Genomic DNA, 21,333 nt, shown 5'->3' with positions numbered 1-21,333 from the left:
CCCTGAGCCTCTGGCCTGTACCCCAGTTCTGTATGCACAAATAAATAAATAAATCTTTAAAAAAAAAATTACTCTGAAAGCCTGGTAAAGGGGTCGTGTCTCTTTACCTAGACAAAGAATCTTTTCCAAGTGACTCCAATGCAGCATAGGAGGCACAAACATCATGAAGCCATGCCAATTATTGTACTATAGTACCTTGCTTACACCTTACGTGTAAGCCATTTAAAGGCAAGAATATTTCTTATTATTCTTTGAAATTTTCCTTGCATAATAATACTCTTAGTGGTGGCTGAATATGCCCCCTAGTGAGCGAAGCCTTACCTTCCATTCTCCTGCCTCCTATCTCCAGATGAAAATAATCACTCTCCTCTTTATATGGATGTGTGTTCTAGACCTTACTGCAGCTTTCCTTTCATGAATTACTGTATTCCTAACTGCATCGCCAAGACAATTAGCATTCTTAAAATCAGAAAACACTTCCTATTTCATTGGTGTCTTTCACAATACTTCCCACAGGTCACAGACTGTGGGAAATGTTTTAAATAGCCTATGTCGTAATTATGTCATTATTGAAACACACACACAGATGAAATTTTCACTCATGATTAGTGGCGTTCTTATTGGCTAATATATTAAATAAACTGGTGACCTACTTAGACTTATTTATCACCATTTTTTCTCCTAGTTCCCTCTGTAGTTCAAAAAAAGTAAAATGTTTCTTAGGAATCTTGGGTGCTAATTTGTATGTCCTCAGGAAAATGCAAAAAGGAGCAGGCATGCTTCAAAAGTGAGCAGGAGCTTCAACACACCCATTATAAGGCCAAGCTCAGGATGCCTTCCATGACCCAAAGGCCCTGAAGCAGCTACAACATGCCTAGTTTTGGCCTTGTCACCTAATGCTCTTCCATTTCTTGAACATTCCACTCCTGGATAAATTTATGTATGTCAGAACATGAAATGTTCTTTTTTGCCCCTGTGGCAATTGGCACACAGTTTTCCTTCTGATTCACTGAGAAGACTCTCATCCAACTATGAAACCCTAAGTTGCCATTATTGAGTCCATGATATCTTACCTGGTCAACTTCCCTAACACTTCAAGCCCAATCACTTCATCACCTGTATATGTTGTCACACCTAAATTGCTGTATTTATGCTGCTGTGCATTTACTTGTTCACATATGTCCTACCTATTCCTTTAATAACCTAAGTATACTTTTGAGGTCAAATATTGTACCCCATTGTGAAATTATTAAGTATTTGATAAAATAGCCAAGATGGTTTAATTTTTACTTACTAGAGAAGCAAAAAGGAAGCCAATTCTAACTGATGTTTTCAATTATCAGATGACATAAGTTTCTTGAAAGGTCAAACTCTTATCAGTTGCTCTCCTATAGTATTTACAGGGCAGTCTGGGAAGTGGCAGTATTCTTGCATTCACTAGGGAAGGATCATGAAGGTTGTACGATTACTAATCAATGTATGTATGGCTTGGGGATTAACGTCTATCAACAGGTGACTTTTAAAGCAATTAACAAAATGCTTTAGCTATGTAACTTGGGTTTGGAGAACTTGTAACTGTAGGCTTGTAACATCCTTCAAAACCTTTCTTTTTAGAAAGGACTTGTGTTATCTAATTTTCATTTATTTAAATAAAATAATTAAATCATCATAACTATAGAAAGATGTCACTAAATCAACATTACTTTTAAAGAGTACACTGCACAAACATGAGTAGACTCTGACACTCATTGTAAGTAATTGCATCTAAACTGTCCTTGAGCTATGCTTGATGATGTTGTAACCTATATATTTATCCTCTAATGAAATTTTCAGTATATTGTAAATATGGGTATTGGTGATAAGAAATAAAATTTTCTTAAAATATTTTTCAAGATAAAATTTCAACTGCAAATCTGCGCTTCATAAATACAAATACTTTATTCCTTTATAATAATATATAGTCTAAAGCAGCAACCTGAGTTTAAAATAAAATAATCTACCAAGATTGTGAAGAGAAGGCATACTGGAGCCATCATAAAAACACATTAACAAAGTGACAAGAATTTGAAAATTTTTATAGAATGGGATGCTATGCCACAACCATTTTACACAAAGAATAGAATAAAATGGAAAAAAAATAGTGGCTTTGACACACTGTATGAACTCAGAACATGAGTAAAGACTTTTGTCAATAGCTAAAATATAACTCTTTCTACTAAATTATCCTTTGAATAATTTGCTTTGCATAAGGGAAGGGAGAAAAGGTATTGCCCCACACAGAATAAACCTTTAGAAATCAAGAAAAATTACTGAATAGAGAAGGAAGAGGCAGACAAGCAGTTACAGAAGTGAGAAGGTAATAAGGTCATCATTACATCACAACTCTTGAAAGAATTATTCAATCTTGTTAAACCCATTATTTCAGGTACCACACAACTGTTTAAAGGCAGTTCCTTCCTTTTGACTTACTAAAATCTCTCTAAAAATATCTAACCATTGTTCCTAATAAACATCGTATTTTTTTTTTTTTTTGCAATTAAAGATCAAAACTTGTGCAGATCTTAACATAATAAAATCCCAGCATGGATTATCTAAGTGGATGCATACTAAGATTGACTAAGTGGGGACCAGAATCAGATAGAGGAATTTTTAAAACATAGATTGCTGGTTTCTGTGTTTTCTGACTCAGCTAAGTCTGGAAGAATTCTGAGAACAAGCTGCCCAGTGACAAAAATACTGTGAGTCTAGACCACACATTAGGAACCACTGGGCTGGATGTTCTTGAGGTTGATACTTCCATAAAAACTGATTCATAGCACAGCCCTCTTGGACATGAATGGCCAATAATGGGATCAGTCAACAGGAGAAAAAACTGTTGTTAAGAGAGCAGGGCAGACATGTGTTGACAGTCAGAGGCAACACTGTGGCTGCCTGGACGTACATGTGCCATGTGAAGGATCATCTACTACTCACTGCCAACTGTTGACACAGGAGGGAATTGCTGTGTTCAGGTTTGCTGGTCAATAGCAGTAAAACTGACATCAGCTTTAATAATAAAAGCAGCATATATTACTTACTACTTACAATGAACCAGACAAATTCACAGAGAGCTTGAAATATATTCACATTTAACAATCCTGGAAAGTCAATCAAGTGTTGTTAACATTTAGACATAAAGTTAAGAAATAGAGGAACTAAGCAACTTGCATGGGATCACACAAATTATAGAGGGTAGGCCTCTAAAGCAGACTGAATTCTGAGCCTCCGTTCTTAACCACAATATTTATGACTTCAGCTCTTCCAGTGTTCTTAAGAGAAATCACAAATCCCACTTTCCTTTGCTATATTTCCTGTTATTTCCCAAATTTCCACAGCTAGCCCTACACTCCTTGACTCCACAAAAACAATGCATACATGTGTGGGCCTAACTACCCAGGTGTTGCCAGCTAATTAACTCTGACCTAGAAACTAAAGACCTCCCAGTACCTTCCACTTAGCTTGCACTCATGATGCTAAATGCTCCCTGTGTGCAGATACTGTGCTATACACTTTTTCAAAGCTCTGAAAATCCTTTCTATCTCTCACTTCAACCCTACGATAGATAACATTAGGTTTCCTGTTGGAGAAAAGGAAAAATCTTTTTAAGCACAAAATGAAGCGATATCTTGTCCAAGGTACCCATGAACCACATATAAGAAGAGGAGGGTGGTCTGAAACCAATACTTCCAGGGCACAGTGATTTCCCTCCCCCTTACTCCCCTCCACAATTATGACAAGCTGAATTCCTCAGGGTTGACTTGAAGTCTAGTAGAAAGAATGGTAAGGAGGAGGCCTCAACACAAACCAGTTTCAATTGCCTCAGTGGTACGAATAGTTCAACTGTGGACATTTTGAGTATTTTGATGCACCGCCCACATGCGGAAGCTCTTGAGAGATGTAAAATCCCAGAGTTACAGTAAGTTCACTGCCTAACTTCCAGTGTTGCCTTTACTGCAGGGCATGGGGCCTCTCTAGAGGCCATGCTCCAGTAGGCCACTCAGACCATAATGAATCCAAGTGTGGTGAATGGTATGAAAGACATAACTAACTCACCACAGAGGTTCAGAGGAAAAGGAAGCTACTTCTAAATTGGAAAACTGAAAAATGGCCTTCAGGAGATGGAAGTTTTGAACAAAATGTTGAAGGAGAAAACAGTATTCAATAGGAAACACATTGCAGCACATTGCAAAAACACATTGCAAAAAGCAATTTGAGGAAGGCAGAGAGAGGTGATGATGAGGGAGCCCTGGAGGGCCAGAGGCTATAGCAGGTGAGCATAGAAGATGAGCCTGGGAATGGAGTGTGGGAACCTACAGTGGAGCATACTGGCTTTGTATTCAGATGTTGGGACTTTTCCAGTAAGGCACTGAAGTTTACTAAAGTAAAGTGAAGAACTGAAGTTTACTAAAGTAAAATGAAGAACTCCAGGTTGCACTTCAGGCACATCAATTTGCAGGCAATAAAAGGATTCTGGATCAAAGGAAAAGTCACTGAGAGCAGGAGATAAGTTAGAGAAGTTTTCTATTTGTTCAGGCATGAGCAAAGGAGAAAGAATCTGATATAGACCTTATATAGACATTTTTAGAACAAGAATTTCTGAGTACAAGAACACTGCAAAACATGGTGTCATGAGTAATGCGTATGCCATTTATATGCAAAATGGAGTCTATAATTCCTGGATCTTCTCCATTGGCACACTTCAGTTGAGATTCATTGTCTAAAGAATCAGGAAGCAAGGAAGACCACGCAGGAGGTAGAATTTGAGTATGATGAAATCTGCAGTATCAATGAGAGAGTTGGGTCAGGAAGTTTAGCCAGTGGAGGCCAAATATGAATTATAGGCTCTGAAGTTAAAACTATATGAGGTGAAGGGAATTATCTCTTCTGAGGCAGAGATGGATTTAAAAAAAAAAGGACTAAGCTGGGAGGTAAGGCTGCAGAGAGTAATGAAGAGAGTAAACAGACAAAAGAGGAACAAGGGAGATGCTGCAGACTGGGGTTGTGGGGACCTGGTAACTTAAAAGGAGAAATAGGAGGTTCGCTGTACTGGACACCAAAGAACAAAAGAGATACAAGGAGGAAGTGATGGTCAGAGAACATCCATTCTTGGGGTGAAATGTGATGAGTCTACAATTATGAGGTCTGTGGTCCCTTGAAGGAGCTGCTGTAGAGTCCCAAGTTGCAGTGAAAAGTGAGGGAGCACAGCAGGTCTTCCAATACGGTCTTGTCCTTATAATATTGTTGAGAGAGGAAAAAAAAAGTCCCAGCTGACACTGAACAAAATATTATTCAAGGACTGCTTAAAGTTTCAGCTTCCAAGAATCTATAGATGACATTTAGTAGGTCTTACTGTACAACTATTATTTTTCCATAAAGGACAAAACAATCTAAAGGAGTTCCATGGAGAAACAAACATAAAATTGTTATATCAGATAGTGTGGCTTTTCCCAAGGGCTTCTAGCAACCTGTAGAATAACTCCTCCTTTTGTCATACAGAGTGAATGTGCTCCAAGTCAAACAGCAAACATAACAAAGGGGCTATATTTGAAGGTAGTCAGAGCCACACAAGCCAGACACTACAAACTCAGAAAATGGCTGTCACCAACATCTGGACTTACACATTATCTAGGTTTCTGATTACCAGCTAACACATTCTATTATAAAGTTTTTAGGAAAGGGGAGGGAGGAGGCAGAGAGGTGAGGGAATGGGAAGGGGGGCTATGAAGGGTGGAGAGTAGGCAGGGTTGGGGATAGGGAAGTGTGGAAGAGGAAATGGGATCACCAAGCCTAAGGGATGGAAGTCCAGAACAAGGGGGAGTGATGTAAGAGAACACAATAATACAAAAGAGAATGGAAACTGAGCTTAAGACTTTAAGTAAATAAACCAGTGTTTTAAAATATACCATACCTGACTTAACAAGAAGACTTTTGCTATTTCTGTAATAAACATAAACTGACAAATACAGCATCCTGGGGCATAACATAGGATGTCCACATTTACTTTTGCAATTCAGCTTGAAGATCAGATGTTTGTAACATGACATCACTTAGTGGTATTCATCTTAAGCAGTTTTATCTAATGCATATTTGAATATTTTGATAGACTTTTAAGAATTAACATTATGTATTAAATTTATATCATATATGTATATCTATGCCTTTTACTCTTTTATTTTGATTATTCTTCAACAGAAATTCCCTGAAACTAAAAATGCCTCAACTACACATGAATGAATCTGAACATAGTGCCCTTGCTGAGACCACCCTACCCTCTCCCCACACCATCTCCTTACTCTGACATCAACTCTTACAAACTTCCACAGTTTCAGTTAGAGCCAATCCTAACTCCCTCATTTTCAGAAAAGATTGTTTGAAGAAAGAATGTAAAATGTATTTTAAGCAATCATCAGTTCTTTATTATGGAGAAGCCCAGGGGTTCCCAAGGGCAACCAATTTATGTCCCATATTTACCTGACTACTTAGCTAAGGGATGTTTTCAAGTTTCAATCAACCTATCTTCATATAGTACCCACATCCCATTCATTCTCCCTTTGCCTTCATGCATGTGCAAACACATGTACACCCCCCAACCCAGTTCACTAAGACCTAAGAAATGATCACAAAGTTCCAAACCCTGTAGGAGTTACTTTATTTATTACCCCATTTAAGTTCCTAAACTAATTCTTCAGAAGAAAAAGTTGAGGTTCAGATCTACGAGTAACTTCACCAAAATAAAAAAGCTACTAAGTGGATGGACTGAAAGTGACACTGGAGTTCAAGGTACTAGGCTCTATGTCACCTCTCACAAGTGAGGTTCCCAAAGTGGCGAACTGGATCAAGTAGCCCAGCACAGGAAAAGAGCATCAATATGAGGGCAAGAGTCAGAGGCAGCCCAATCTCCAGATCTAATCTCCAAAACTATTCCCCCCTTTAATCGACCCTGCAAATGAGGTTCTCATGCCAGAAACAAAAAACACTTTAGTTAAAGCAGACCTAATAGATACAAATCATTTCAAGTGGCAGATTAAACACAGTAATTCAGGCAGAGGATCCTAAAGATACCAATCTCAGAGGAACATTAAAGGGCATATAATAATTATACTCAGCACAAATTCTCATCTACCAAATAAATGTAGGCCACAATTAGAGTGCCTTTCGTCTAGAAAGATGGAACTGTAAGTTTTGGTGATTTTACCACAATCCTGTATGCAAGCCATGGATTCAAGATAGAGCAATTGGAGGTGTTTTAACTAGATACCTCCCTGTCTTTGTTTTGGAACAATGAGTTAGTGTACTACAAAGGACTAGGACTATCTTTATACATGCACTTTCCTACAAGAGGGCATGGATACACCTGAGATTACACATAATGAACTCACAAGTGCTATGTCTACAAGACTGGAGAAGGGGACACTGCACCAGTTCAGCCAAGGCAGAGAAGTCAAAGAAGGAAAGAAGTTATATGTAAGGGAAAAAGGGTTAAAAGGTTAAAGCAAGTTTTGGTAATACATTTGCCAATGTCTCACACTAAAAAGTGGGAATTAGGAATACTACCAAGAGCTCAGTCCAAGATTTAGAATGACTTATCAACAGCAATCTTTAATTTTCATTCCTTGAAAGATATTAAAAATATATGCTCTTTTAATGAATATAGTTTGAAAAATCAGTAAGGTAGTAGGGATTTTTCTCTAAAATACTGTGATTCAGTCAGAATCCTCATTTCACAGAACACTGAAGTCAAGAAAAGTAGAATAACTTACTTAAGAGTCCAAAGAGAGGGTGAATTGGATATACTAACTTGGTGACAAGGATTCATGAACCAAGTTCATTTCTCAACCAACTCCAGGTCCATGGCATCCCTATTTCTTTTCTTCAGAATTTTAAGTCCTTGTATGAATTTCATGCTAACACATCCCACCTGCCTTAGAAACATTAAATGTCATTCCCTTACTACATGTCTCCAAAGCATGATACAACACATGTAGATAGAACCACTTTTCAAAGGCTAAGGAGATTAAAGAGGGAAAAAAGAAAAAGGCAGAGAGATTGTTCTAAAAGATAAAATTCTAAAAAAGAAAACAGTAAAACCAAAAGCAATGTGTGACCATTGATTAGATTCTGCATGAAAAAAGTATTATAATTAGGAAACTGCAAATTTTTTAATATAGACTAAATATTTTTTAAATTGATTGTTTCAACATTAACCTCTTGACTGATAAACAGTAATAATGACTGTCCTTGTTCACAGGAAATATATGATGAAAGAGTCAAAGGTGAAGCACTTGTCATAGAGACTATTATTTCAATTAGGTTCCCCCAAAAAAGTTTGGAGGAAAGTATGTATGAAAATTTTAATGGTTTGCAAGTTGACATGAAGTCTAGTTAAACTATTATTACAACTTGTCTGCAGGCTTACCATTTTTAAAAATACTATTAGAAGGAAAAAAACAAATCACTCCTAGTAGAAAAATGTGATTTTTTTTTTTTAAAGATTGTGGTGACAAAAAAACACAAATAAGTATCTCAGGATGTTGCCCTGTCTTCAAATAAATTTAGGGTTTGTAATCACCAAACAATATTATTAAAAGAGCTTCTCTGCATTTAATAGGATCTTCCAATGAAGGAGCAAGATAATTGTTGTTACAAAGTCTAGTAGGGCTTTTATGAAATCTGAGACTTGCTATAAAAATCAGCAGGGGAAAAATATACAGGGTTAGCTTTCAATGATTTGAACAATAATAAAATTATGGGTTGGTTTTTAGCTGCGTTTTTGATCAAAGCTTTATACTTTTTCATGACTAAACAAGTACTACTTCTACTTCCCTTTTTGAATGAGAAGTAAGGCCAGCCTTAACAAGTCCCAACTTGAGACAGCATAATACGCTTTAAGACTATGCATAAAGGCTGGCTCATGTTAACTTTTTCATCACTAGACTTGATTTGCAACACTGGCAAAAGAAGTTTTTAAATACAACCATCTGACTTACTTTCCCCCCCAAAGAGAAAAGTCTATTCTAGTCTAAGCCCACGAGGAGAAAAAAAGAGGCCACCTACGAAAGGGTCACCCGCTGCTTTTCACCTTTGTAAGTAAAGCTTTATTAAAACACAATAAACACAAATCATCTAGCACTAAAGTGCTCCACTTTATGGAAAAGCTCGACCTTTTTCTTCAAATATGGAAAGGTCTATCAAAATCTCTTCACTCATTAGTCCTCTTTCAAGAACTCTTTTTAAAAAGTCTCAAAATATAAGCCTGAATTATGAAATCATGTTCTCTTCAATGTCAAAATAGGAAAGCATGTAAAAAATACTTTTAGTAGCTCTATACAAAGGACATTTTCTTTAAAGTAAAAAAAAAATGATAATTAAGTTAGCTGATCCTATTATGATGAAATCAACCCAAGTAATAAATAGATTAAAATTTAAGGTAAATAGTACAATCCCCTTTTTTCTTTTAACAGAGGTTTGTAAAATATCTTATCCAAATAAACTCTCTAATATGACTACATAATACCACTGGAAGTTTGCAAAGTTAATTCTCAAAACTTGAGAGAAAGTATTTGCTCCACATATTTTTATGGTTCTCTCCTTTGAACTGGTTCTTTTAAGACTTGGCAGATGGTTACTCTGGCAGTTAGATTCCACATTATGAGCAGTATATCACTTATAACTTATGGATCACAGTGACAACTGACAACAATTTCAATTCAAGGACAGTCCTTCAAACTAATCTGTATGACATAATCCCCTAAAATGCACTCCTGGCATCACTGCTAAAAAGTAAAACCCATGGCGATCAAATATAAAATAGCGCAAATATAAAATAGCACAAGCAGAGTGAATCTAATGAAGGCTTGTTTTTAAATCTGACCAATTCTTCTAAGATGGCCCATTTATAAAGTTGATTAATTTTTTGTTCAGACTTTCCCTAAAACTCACTACCCATTCATAATGTATTTAACAGAATAGAATGGGATGGGAAAAAGGTCACTAAAATTATAGTTGTCTGTTTTTTGTGTGTTCAGAGAAAGGCAGTAAAAGAAACATAATTTTGATATTAAATTATCAATATTTAAATAAAACATACACTTTCTTTTCTGTGCAAAAGGTAAACTATGTAGTACATATACAGCATTTCAGTATGGCATAAGCCTATTACTGATATGTTAAATCAAAAGGAAGGAAAATGATACTCTAAGATTGAACTTATCGTCAACCATGATAATTAACAGACTTTGATTCAATTTAGTGAAATCTTATTTTTGCTTAAATATTGCATTCAAGAAATTATTAGAATCGTTTGGAGATTTTTATCTAAAAGTTCTTTAATTACTTGCAAATTAAAATATTAATTTATCATTGTGAGAAGTTTAAGAAAGCAACAAAATAATATGAACTTGTGTAAAGGATAGAATTCAAGGGATTCAGTGAATTCAGTCCTAAATAATTTTATTTAAAATATTCTGAATATTTATATTTGTTTATATGTGAAAAAGACCTATAAATTTACATATAAACCATGAGACCCTAAGACTACAAGTTTCCAAAGTGATGAATCGCTAGTATAAATGCACACATTTTAATTTCTAATTTCTAAATAATCTGTAGAAAAGTATCTTGGAAGGATTTATCTTTCAAAAATATATTCTGGTTTGAGTCCAAAATTTAAGACTTATATTTTAATAAGCAGTGGGAAATGAAACAAACAAAACACCTAGAGATTGTTTCAGTAGGCCCCAAGATGAGACTTCATGTCCTCCTCCTTCAGCATGTTCTGGCATCTGAATTCCAACCCTCTGTGTTCCCTTCAGGTGAGTCACCATCTGACCCTCGCAGGTTCAGGAAATACTCTTCCCTAGCCTACAAATCTCACCTACTCTAAGATGTGAGTCACATTAGCAAGAGAGCAAGTTGCTCCAGTTGTTCCGGAGCAGGAAAATTTGAAAGGGTTCCCTAAAGGACAGCCTCAAGAGGGCAAGGGAGCACCTAACTTCTCCAAGAGGGGAGAAAAATGCTTATTTTTCATGCTTTACCAGAAAACCTACTTCCCTGACAAGCTGAGTTCCAAGGCTCATTCATAGTTACAAGCCTGTTTCAACTTGAAGACATCGTATCAGGTGGATGGACAACCAGCTACTGCAATGAAAGGTAAATGAAAAATTTTTTTTTTATCATTTTCTTCCAAGTTGTGGTTGATAGCACACAGCTGTTATTGTGATAGTAATACTACTTCTGTTTGAATCAGAGGCCTCAAGAAAAAGTAGAAATTTGAATGCTTATTGTGTGAAATGCATGCGTCTACTCAGACAGAACCACTTTTTGACAAAGGAGACACATATCTTTGAGGTGCTTCACTGTTCACAACTCGGGAAGGAAAAAGTAAACTCTGCACTGTACCATAGGAAATGGAACAGTACTTGGGAAAGGACTTCTAGTAGGAGAAATTTTTATCCTATGTATGTTTCTAGATTAGTAAAATACAATGCTCCACCTAATTGTTTACCAAGATCCAAAATCTATCTCATTAATATTTATTCATATATTTTGTTAAGTGACCAAAAGAAAAAGATGATTTTCTGTCCCAATTCCTTTATTTTGATAAAAGAATTTAGTCTTTTCACTGTACCACAAATAACAGGGCAATTCTCACTCTGATTCTTTGAGAGATCATGTTAAAACATGTCAAGAAAGGCACATAGAAAACTGCCTAGCTACTGACAAGCAGATTAGTAACAGCTTACTTCTGTTTCATATTCAAGCTGTTAAAGAGATATTTTTGCTTCATTGAGGAAAGCAAGAGGCATGTTGATTTGAACTCTTTAAAGTTATAATTAGGATGGCCTGAGAGAGAGTAACTTTTTGAAGTATTAGATTAAGATATATTTACTATAGAATTTTCTATCATTTTTAAGACAAATCTGCTACATATAACTTTTTTTTCATAATTCTAGTTAAAGACTTCAACTTATCAGCAAAAAAAATTTAAAGTTTGGTTTTATAATCATATGGTATATATACACACATATATACATACATATACATATGGTATCATGGAGAGCCAGATACTGCTGTTATATTTCACTCTTATTTCTACCAGTTGGAAGTTAATAGTCTTTCCTTTTTGGAGTCAGGGATCAAAGAGCTTGTTCTTAGTCCTTTGGCAACATTCTATCCTAAGACTAGCATTCCAATATAGATTTGAAAAGTATTTCAGGCCTATCTGTATTAAGGAGAAGAGGCTAGAAGAACAATCAGACTGTTGAAACACATTTATGACTGTAGTCTAGAAAAAAAAATCCCTCAGTTTGAAAATCACAGCTATTTCACAAAGAAATTGAGAGGGAAATTTCTTATAGTATGCTGAGAGGGTTTATTGGTTCAGAACTATGGGCTGAAAAAATGATGTTTTTATTTAGGTTAGTGGGATTCATGGTCTTCAGAGAATTCCTGCTCCTCCTCTTCTTTGATATTTTAGGTTTTTATTTCCTTGAAGAACAAAAATATCCGATGCTTAGTATCAAATACTGAGAAAATACCACAGAAACTTTAAACAGAGGAACCAAAAATGTTACTTTGTATGCTTCTGACCAGAGAAACATTAGGAAAATCTATCAAACTCCCTCAAGGCTCACTAAAGGGATTGGGGATGAAGGGAGGAGTGAAGTGAGGTGACTTATTGGTAAAACTGGCTGTGAGCACACCACAGTTCTGGGAGATACTCAGCACAAACAAGGAACAGTGTTTGCTTACAGGCTGAAAGTCAGGACTCAGCTCTTTGGGAGATGACTATCCAAAGGTCACCACCATGACTTGGACAACCCTCTTACATCCCCAGGAGCTCAGTGCCCCTCATAGTAAATGAAGGAATTATATTAGATAGTCATTAGAAGGCCCTTGCCATCAGAGACCCAGGGGGTATTTGGAGGGGGGTCAGGATGTTTCAAGAGTGCAAGGCTAAGGCCAGAACACAAGGGAGCTAGAGGGCACAATGGGTGGAGACCACCAGGAGAAGCATTAGTGCTCCCCCACCCATTTCTACGCTGACCTTAATCAAATCTTGACTTCTTTAAGTCTCAGATTCTCTCTGTAAGATGGAGGTGAATACAGTTTGTTCCTACTGTAAAGTTTTACATTCATACTAATGGAAGCAGTAACTGCAATTCTCTCCACTTGAGACCATTTGAAACAAAGAGAAGAACAGAGGCAGCTCTTAAAAAAACTAGATGAGATGAGTCACATCAGAAACATCAAGTGAACAAGAAATGAAACCCAAACCTTCAGTGCTATGGTAAAAGTCAGGCTCTATCCTATTTCCTAACTCTCCACCTCCTTTGTACAGTAAATAGGGGCAGAACAGTTTTCTCAATCTTGCACCAAATAAATATTCCTTTCATTTTATTAACATTGCTATTAACCAAATACAGAAAAATTTACACTAAAATACATTTGAAGAGAGTTTCCCTGTTGACACATGGATTAAAGTATCAGTGTTATCAAACCTGACATAGACCCCAGTTTATCTTGCATGCATAAATACATAAAAGAAATCTTTAAAAGAATACATTTGAAGGGCAGTGATTTTCTAAAGATGCATTTATTTATGCATGCAAGAGCTGTGACGCAGGAAGAGGTTTGGGAGTAAGGGTTAGAGGATTCAGCAGTGACATACTGGAGAGCAGAACCAGAATGATCAAAATATTCTGCTGAAGGGAGCAGCAGGCAAGACAAGACATCATGTGGGTCAGCTTCCTGCCTGGGGATGGAACTTGTGCTGCAGTGGCTGCCGATAGCTTAGTTCTGGGCCCTTGCACCATCAGGGAGCCCCTGAACAGCACTGATTTTCAGTTGGTGTTAGACATCAAATTAAGTCATTCAAATTTTATATTAAAGCAATTTCTAATAATTCCTGTCACTCGGAAGTCAAAGGCAATACCCAAATGACTTTTTGTAATACATCAGATAGGACTCATGGTACAAAATAACAGTCAAAATCTATAGTGATAGCTTAATATATGTCCAATACTACTGCAGATTTTAACAGACCTATTTAAAAAATTCTCACACAATCATAACATAATTTACTTATTACCCCCATTCTGCAGGTAAGCAAACTGAAGCTTAAATTTTCCATGAGCATGTAATACAGCTGTGACCTTAGGCCATGTCAACCATGCTCCATAGTCACTACTTTTTAAGTTTTTAAGTAAACTCACTATTTCCTGTTAGTTACCAACATTTTGTGGATAGCTTAATAGGTAAAATTAGATGGATACGTGATTTATTCACAATACTTGACTTCAGAAGATAAATGGTTCTGTTTTGTGCATCATGCCCCCATCATGCCCTGAAATCAAATGGGCTACTTTATAGCCTATTTTTCTCCAAGAAAACACCAGATTATAATCAGCCCATGAATTACGCATTTGCATAGAAGTAGTTAAAAGCACAGCACTCAGACCAAGTTGTGTTCAAATCCAGGCTCTGTGTTTACCTGGGGGAACTCCAACATTTGAACAACAAACAAAACAGTGCTTGTCTGTTGAAGAAACCTCTGGAGTCTCAGTTTCTTCATTTGAAAAAATGAGGTACTAATTCTTACTATCTTTCAAGTAGCACCCTGTCATTAAAGTTTTACTCTATGCCAAGTTTCATAAAACATTTATAAGACCACATGAAGTAACACTGCAGTGATACCCCACATTCAAACTCTTAATCCGTCCTATGATGAATGCCTTACAGAAGAGGAAATGGAAGCATAGAGGGTTTAGGGAACATGCACAAGTAAGCGGCTGATCTGTACTCCAATATTCTTTTAATGAATTGAAACATATCTAACTAAAGTAGTCATAGACACATGATAATATTTACCAGCATTTTCAGAAAGCATTATCTTATTAACATTGGTGTTGCTGTAGTGCCTATTTAAAACACAGACTTTTCAGCTTTCAGTAGATCTGCCCATAGTCTGAACATGCTCTCAAGTGGCACTACTGGCTTAAGCCACCAGAGCAACTCTCCAGAAGATACAGAGTACAGGTAAACTACTTGAAAAACCACTTAAGTCCATGAATATAGAAGGTTTTTTTTTTTTTTTTGTTAAACAGATTCCAAATTACTTCCAAAGAATAAGCCAATATATGTTTCTTAAGCTAAAGAAGTTCATGACCTAGTTGAAGAAAAATAAGGTGTTGATACACATTAGAATACTTATTAGGTGGGTGATCTTAGGATTGAAGTTGCCAAGAGACATCCAAGATATCTGGATATACACGCACAGATACCAGCTACCTATAGACAGCAGGCATTTTAGGGTTTGACACACTCCTTTTGAGGTGAATGACTTACCTGTTCAAACTTGTCAGGCTCATACTTGCCAGACTTGAAGGTACAAATGAAACAGAAAATTTAAGTCACTAGTAGGTTTTTCAAAACAATTTAGATAAACTGGCTAAGAAACTATGATGGAGGGTTGAGGGTACCTTGTTGGTGGGCATGCTGTGGTACATACATCTGAAAAGGTATGATCCTATGCCTTTGAGTCAAATACAGAGTGGTATGTCAATGTTACCTCAATTAAAGAAACAACAACAACAAAAAACATACTCCATAAGTAAAAAAATAGTCTGAATATATAGAATAAACAAATTGAAAAATGTAAAATTAATTGCTTGCTAGATGCATTTATAAGTAGAATAGCCGTATCATACCTGAAAATAATGGGATTCTTAGGGCTTACAGTAACACATAATCCTTAAACAATCACAGCTGTAATAATTTTTGACTGTTTCAATCAAGCATTTTAAAGACCTGAAAATGAAAATCTTAAACTAGACATTTACTTTACAATATGCCAAAATGGTCTAAGCAGTGCACAAATTCTGAGTAGTAAAATGAATGATTCAAAAAGAAAAAAATGTCGTCAAGTGGTAACTACTATATAAATATGTTAGTATATTCTGATTGCTCTTGAATAAAGCTGTAATATCTATTAAACAGCAATATTCTATTTCCAACATCCATTCCAATATGATGATAATAACAACTATCTATATAAAAATGAAAATAGTATGCACTCAGTGCCCATAGCACTAGTAAAATACCTCAAGTTTTATCTCTACTTTTCACCCTCAGACCCAGAAATACATCTGGTATGTACCTGGTCCTTTACAAAATCATGCTGGGTTTCAGCATGGACACTACAATCAGATTGTAGTTTGTGTGAATTTGAAAGCTAGAAAGACACTAAATATTGTCTATGCACAAATTATGTTGAGTGCTCAAGTTGGAGTCACCTTAAATGCTATGGTACACTAGCACTTGCACTGATGGCCTCCCAATGCCTCCATCCTGGAGGATATTCCCAGAAAGAGCTGTCCTGTAACTAAAGTGGCTAAGTCCAATGCCTCTATCCCTTCTTCTCCACCCAAGTCCCATTAGGAGACAGTGCATTTTTCATGCAGCCTTCCTATCCTTGTACATTAATTACAACTTAATTTTATAGCAGATAAATGCTGCATCTAATATCTAATATAACTACATGGCTTTCCTGTAGAAACTAACTAGTTGTTTCCCAAAGGCAGTTTACAAATACTTAAGGCCATCTCAGATGAATTTTAAATAAGAAAAATGGGGCCAGGCTAGGGAGAAACAATTGGGGGGAAATTAAATATCAAGTGTGAGGTTAGTTCACTAAATACATAAATTCCTTCTTTTTTTAATTTCATGTTCATGTTCAACAGGGAAATAAGAAGGCATAATGGTTCTGTACTGATAAATTAGTAGCAGACCTGAAAGAACACTATTCACAACATGAACATTACAAAGAATTTTCTCTCATAAATTCTCACATAGAAAGCTGAAATTATATTGAACACCAGAAGAGCATGGTCAGAGAAAAAGAGTAAATACCTAGAGTTATCAACGCAAGGCTAGCTGCAGGCTTAGCCACTTTGTATTAGCATAAGGGGGCAAAAGAATGGTGTCCAAGAACATGGCTTACTTTAAATGTTTGCATCCAACTACTTTTTCTTCTAGGAAACTTTTCTGCTCATTCTTCCCAATAGGAAAGTTACCAAGTGCTAGAGATACTAGGTTAAACCATATACAATACTACTTTGACCTATAAAATGCATTTCCATACATTTAATCTAAAAAGCAAGAAGAAATTTAAAGTACTTTTGAAGTACTTTATTTCATCCCACGTTAAATACAAATCCACTAATTTCTAAAGTACTGCAAATTGTTTCAAAGCGTCTCTTGAAAGCTCATTAGTTTCAGGTAAAATATGAAAATACCAAGTTTGGGGATTAAAAAATAAAGGAAAGTTTAGAACAGACATCACGTAAAAAGGATCAGGTTACTCTAAATATTCACAGAAAACCAAAGGAGAGACCTGGGACAGTCCCTTCAGTAAACTGTATGTTGTAAATTCTAACTCACAAATTTTATTTCATCTTTGTAATGCTTTGAAAAACTTAAACAGAATTTTAAATCCATGCAATGTTATATGAGAATTCATTTATCATGGTAAATTAGATGGTCTGGTGGTAGTGGATCCACACAAGCTGCTTGGAAATAAGAGCAGCTTGGGAGGGAGACAACATTCCGCAGTCTAGAAACTCCACTCACCATCCCCCTCAACAACACACCACCTCCAGCCCCAAGTAAACTGCCTGGAGACCACATAGCCTCTGCCTATATTTTATTAGCATGTGGGTGTGTGGGTGCTGTTGATGGTCCCTCCATATACCTAGCTCAATTTTCTCATTGGCAACCACTCAAGTTATATTCCTTTGGAAGCATCTGCTTGAGGGTTCCTTACTTTACAGTTAGCTATTTAGGACCAGTGTTTTATCAGTTGTCCTCCCAGTCTGTGGTCACACCATAAATGAATCAGCTGCCAGTTCCTATTCTCTCAGCTATTCCAAGGTTGTACTCCTTCACTTCTGAGAGTTAAAGAGAATATTCATGTGGATATGGAGGGATGGATGACTTATGGATGACTTGTGGATGACTTGTAGGTTCAAATCAGTTCAGAGAGACTAAAATTAAAGTCAAAAGTATTTCTAAACTATGATTCTGGCCTTCACGTGTCCTGCTGGATCCTGAAGAGAGAAAGATGCAGGGGGTTCTCAGGCTATAGGTCAAACAAGGAAAAAGGCAATATAGCTTCCAGGTAATCTCTAGGGGTGAGGAACACTGACACAGTACAGGAAAAACATGGAAGGCTTGAAAAGAGGAGAGAGATAAGTTAAATTTGAAAACCAGACAAGGATTTTGCCTTGTAGATAAGGGTTAGGTGGGATTTCCAAGACAAAAGGGCCAAGTGACTGCTAAAGGAAAGTGTGGGAGTTAGGATGGGGTAGGGAGATAAAGTCAGATCATCAGAGCATCTGAGGCTGGGCTTGAGTCTTGTCTTTTCAAGACAGGAAGTCAGTGAGGGCTTAATGGAAAAAAATAACTTTACATGAGGAAATGTAGCCAGCAGGAGAAAAATATAAGTAGGAAATATTATAATAAAATATATGTCACTATTTTCCCCAGTTGGGCAAGATGTTAATACATTCTTTATACATCAACCAGAAATAATTATTTGACTCAACCAGGCCCAGTTAATTTGAAAATAACTGTCCTAAAAATAATGAATGCTAAGTGAGGGAACAACTTTAATGGAAATGTTACATATGTATGTATATTTATGACTATACACATATATGAAATTAACTATATATATGGCACCATATTTTTTTCATATCTATTAGGATTGGGTATTTCTTTCTTTTTTTTTGAATGGAGAAGAGGTATATATTAAAACGGAGGAGTATCTACTAATGTTGAAAATCTTATTAGAGAATTTTTAAACTAGCAAAGAAAATAAGGGATTAAACTTAAGAAAGCCTTGTCTCTTAGGCACCAGTCTTTTTCTCCTAACATAAGCAGCATGAAGGTCTGGTTATGCTGGGAAATGAATTGGGGTAGCCAAAATGACATCCCTTCTATTGGGAAAGGCCTTGAGAAACCTGCCATCTCATCCACACCCAGAAAGCCATAATGATGGTCTTATCAGAATGCTGAAGGTGACAACCTCTATCTATCACTATGAATTGTAATTATATTTTAAATATAATGCTTAACTCAAGGCATGACCTCACTAAACAACAAAGAGCATCTCCTGAAGGTTGCAAAAAGTGTTCTTAGTTTAGGCTGGTAAATCATAATCAAATAAAGCATTTGCCTGGGCTTTTGAATTCTAAGAAATTTTTTTTTTTGAAGATTTATTTATTTGTTCATACAGAACTGGGGTACAGGCCAGAGCTGCAGAGGTGGTGAGAGGCTTCACCAGAGACAGAGTGGGGAGCAGAACAGGTAAATGGATGAAGTACACTGCTAAGGGGAGCAGCAGGCGGGCCAGGAGAGGTCTGCCACGCCATGTGGTCACCTCCGGCAGGTGGGGATTGAAATCATGCTGAAGTGGCTTTAGCTTCTTTGTGCTGTGCTTTAACCCGCTGCGCCACCAGGGAGGGCCATAGAATTCTAAGAAATTTTTAAAGGAACAATAAATTAATTGAAATACATTTGGTTTAGAACATACTACTATTCATGCTATTGAGATGTAGCCCCTAAACTCTCTGACACGTCTCTTCTTTGGAAAGGATTTAGACTATATGGGTATATAAAGTAAGATTTTTCCTACAAAGAAAATAAAAATACATATTTTGATTTGGAAAATTACAAAATTTGACCATGAGTAAAGAAACTTTATTATTAAACAGAGAAAACATAATGCTTACCACAAATTATGCCTCTATATTACTGTAATTTTTACAATATAAAAAGTCATCTTGTATATATTATCTCACCAGATGCTCATAGCACATTTGGGAGTTAGGTTATGTACTTTCCATTTCAGAGAGGAGTCACTCAGGTTCTAAGAATTAAAAGACTTTTCCCAGGACCACAAAGTCAAAGCTGAGTCAAGAACTTCACATCTGTCTACCAAATCTTGGCCAATGAGAAGCAAAGTAGCACAGCAGGGAGGCAGCATATCCTGGAGTGGGGCTTCCAGTACAGGGCCTGAAGCCCACTTCTTGGTTTTGTTTCTCATTATCTGTGTGATGTGAGCTAAGTTGCTGAATACAGCTGAGGCTCCTTATCTGTATAGAGCAATGATCATGATTGGAGTTAAGTTTATAAAGAAGCATTAGACACAAACCATCTTCTGGGAATTTACAATCAAGTTTGTACCATCCACCTTTCAGAATGAATGAAAGAGTGAATTTTTATAACAAACAAGTGGTCAGAAGTCACCTGAAAAAAAAGTGTCAAATCTGAACGTGAACCAAAATATGCTGATTGTAGGCTTCAAACATAAGGCCATGCTAGTCCATCAACCATGTAGGAATATAATGTAGTCATTATATTTCACTGATAAAAATGTAATATTCACAGAAAGCCTCCTGATGCAGAGCATCTGTTGATTTTTTTTACAAGAGAGAACCTTAGGGTAAGTGCCTGAAAACCTGAATGAAGATGTGTGCATACCTTTGGTATACTGATTCTCAGAATGCATTAATGAACTGTCCTATGAATACAGGACCTAATTCTATTACAAAAGGAAGTAAACTACCAGTGAGGTAACTTGTTTCTTTCCCAAGGCCTTCAGTACAGCATTGTTGGAAAATTCTTTCTCTCTTTCTCTCTGAATTAAGGGGGGATTCTGAAATTTTATAGGTGGTTCTAAGAAAAAAAAAAAATCAACAGAAGCAGCACTACATCAGGAGGCTTTCTGTGAATATTACATTATTATCAGTGAAATATAATGACTATATTATATTCCTGCATAGTTGATGGACTAGCATGGCTTTTTATAAGAAAGTGACAAACAGGCTTCAGAGCTTTTTTTTTTTTAATTTGGATGTGAGTTAAAGCCCTCCCTGGTGGCACAATGGGTTAAATATCAGCACTACAAAGCTAGCTGAAGCCACTTCACCACCAGTTTGATCCCCTGGTTGGGGGGGGGGGTGCCCACATGATTTGGCAGACCTCTCCTGTATCACCCCCTACTCCCCTCAGCACAGTACTTTGTAAATCTGCCTTTTCTGCTCCCCAATCTGTCTCTGGTGAATTCTCTCACTGCCCTTGCACCTCTAGCTTGTACCCTATGTATAAATAAATTTACAAATCTTAAAAAAAAGGGGGGCAAAATGCCCAAAAGTAGATGACTGGATTAGAAAGATGTGGTACATATATACAATGGAATATTACTCAGCAACCAAAAAAGAGAAACACATGTCT

At 36.5% G+C, this 21,333-nt stretch overlaps 2 protein-coding genes across 2 annotated transcripts in view; one reads left to right on the top strand and one right to left on the bottom strand.

Moving 5' to 3' along the window:
- MED12L (mediator complex subunit 12-like) overlaps positions 1 to 21,333 on the bottom strand; it is a 347,532-nt gene that overhangs the window by 107,946 nt on the left and 218,253 nt on the right. The window lies entirely within an intron of this gene.
- The window catches only part of GPR87 (G protein-coupled receptor 87), a 25,547-nt gene continuing 15,145 nt past the window's right edge, over positions 10,932 to 21,333 (top strand). Inside the window, exon 1 of the mRNA XM_004674924.2 lies at positions 10,932 to 11,187. The gene's annotated coding sequence lies outside the window, so the exon portion shown is untranslated. The remainder of the gene's footprint in view (positions 11,188 to 21,333) is intronic.

Source organism: Condylura cristata, unplaced genomic scaffold (genome assembly GCF_000260355.1).
Source record: "Condylura cristata isolate star-nosed mole 26May11 unplaced genomic scaffold, ConCri1.0 scaffold00003, whole genome shotgun sequence".
NCBI classification, from domain to species: Eukaryota; Metazoa; Chordata; class Mammalia; order Eulipotyphla; family Talpidae; genus Condylura; species Condylura cristata.
The sequence above is the reverse complement of the archived record's forward strand: the minus strand, read 5'-3'. Positions and strand labels throughout refer to the sequence as shown.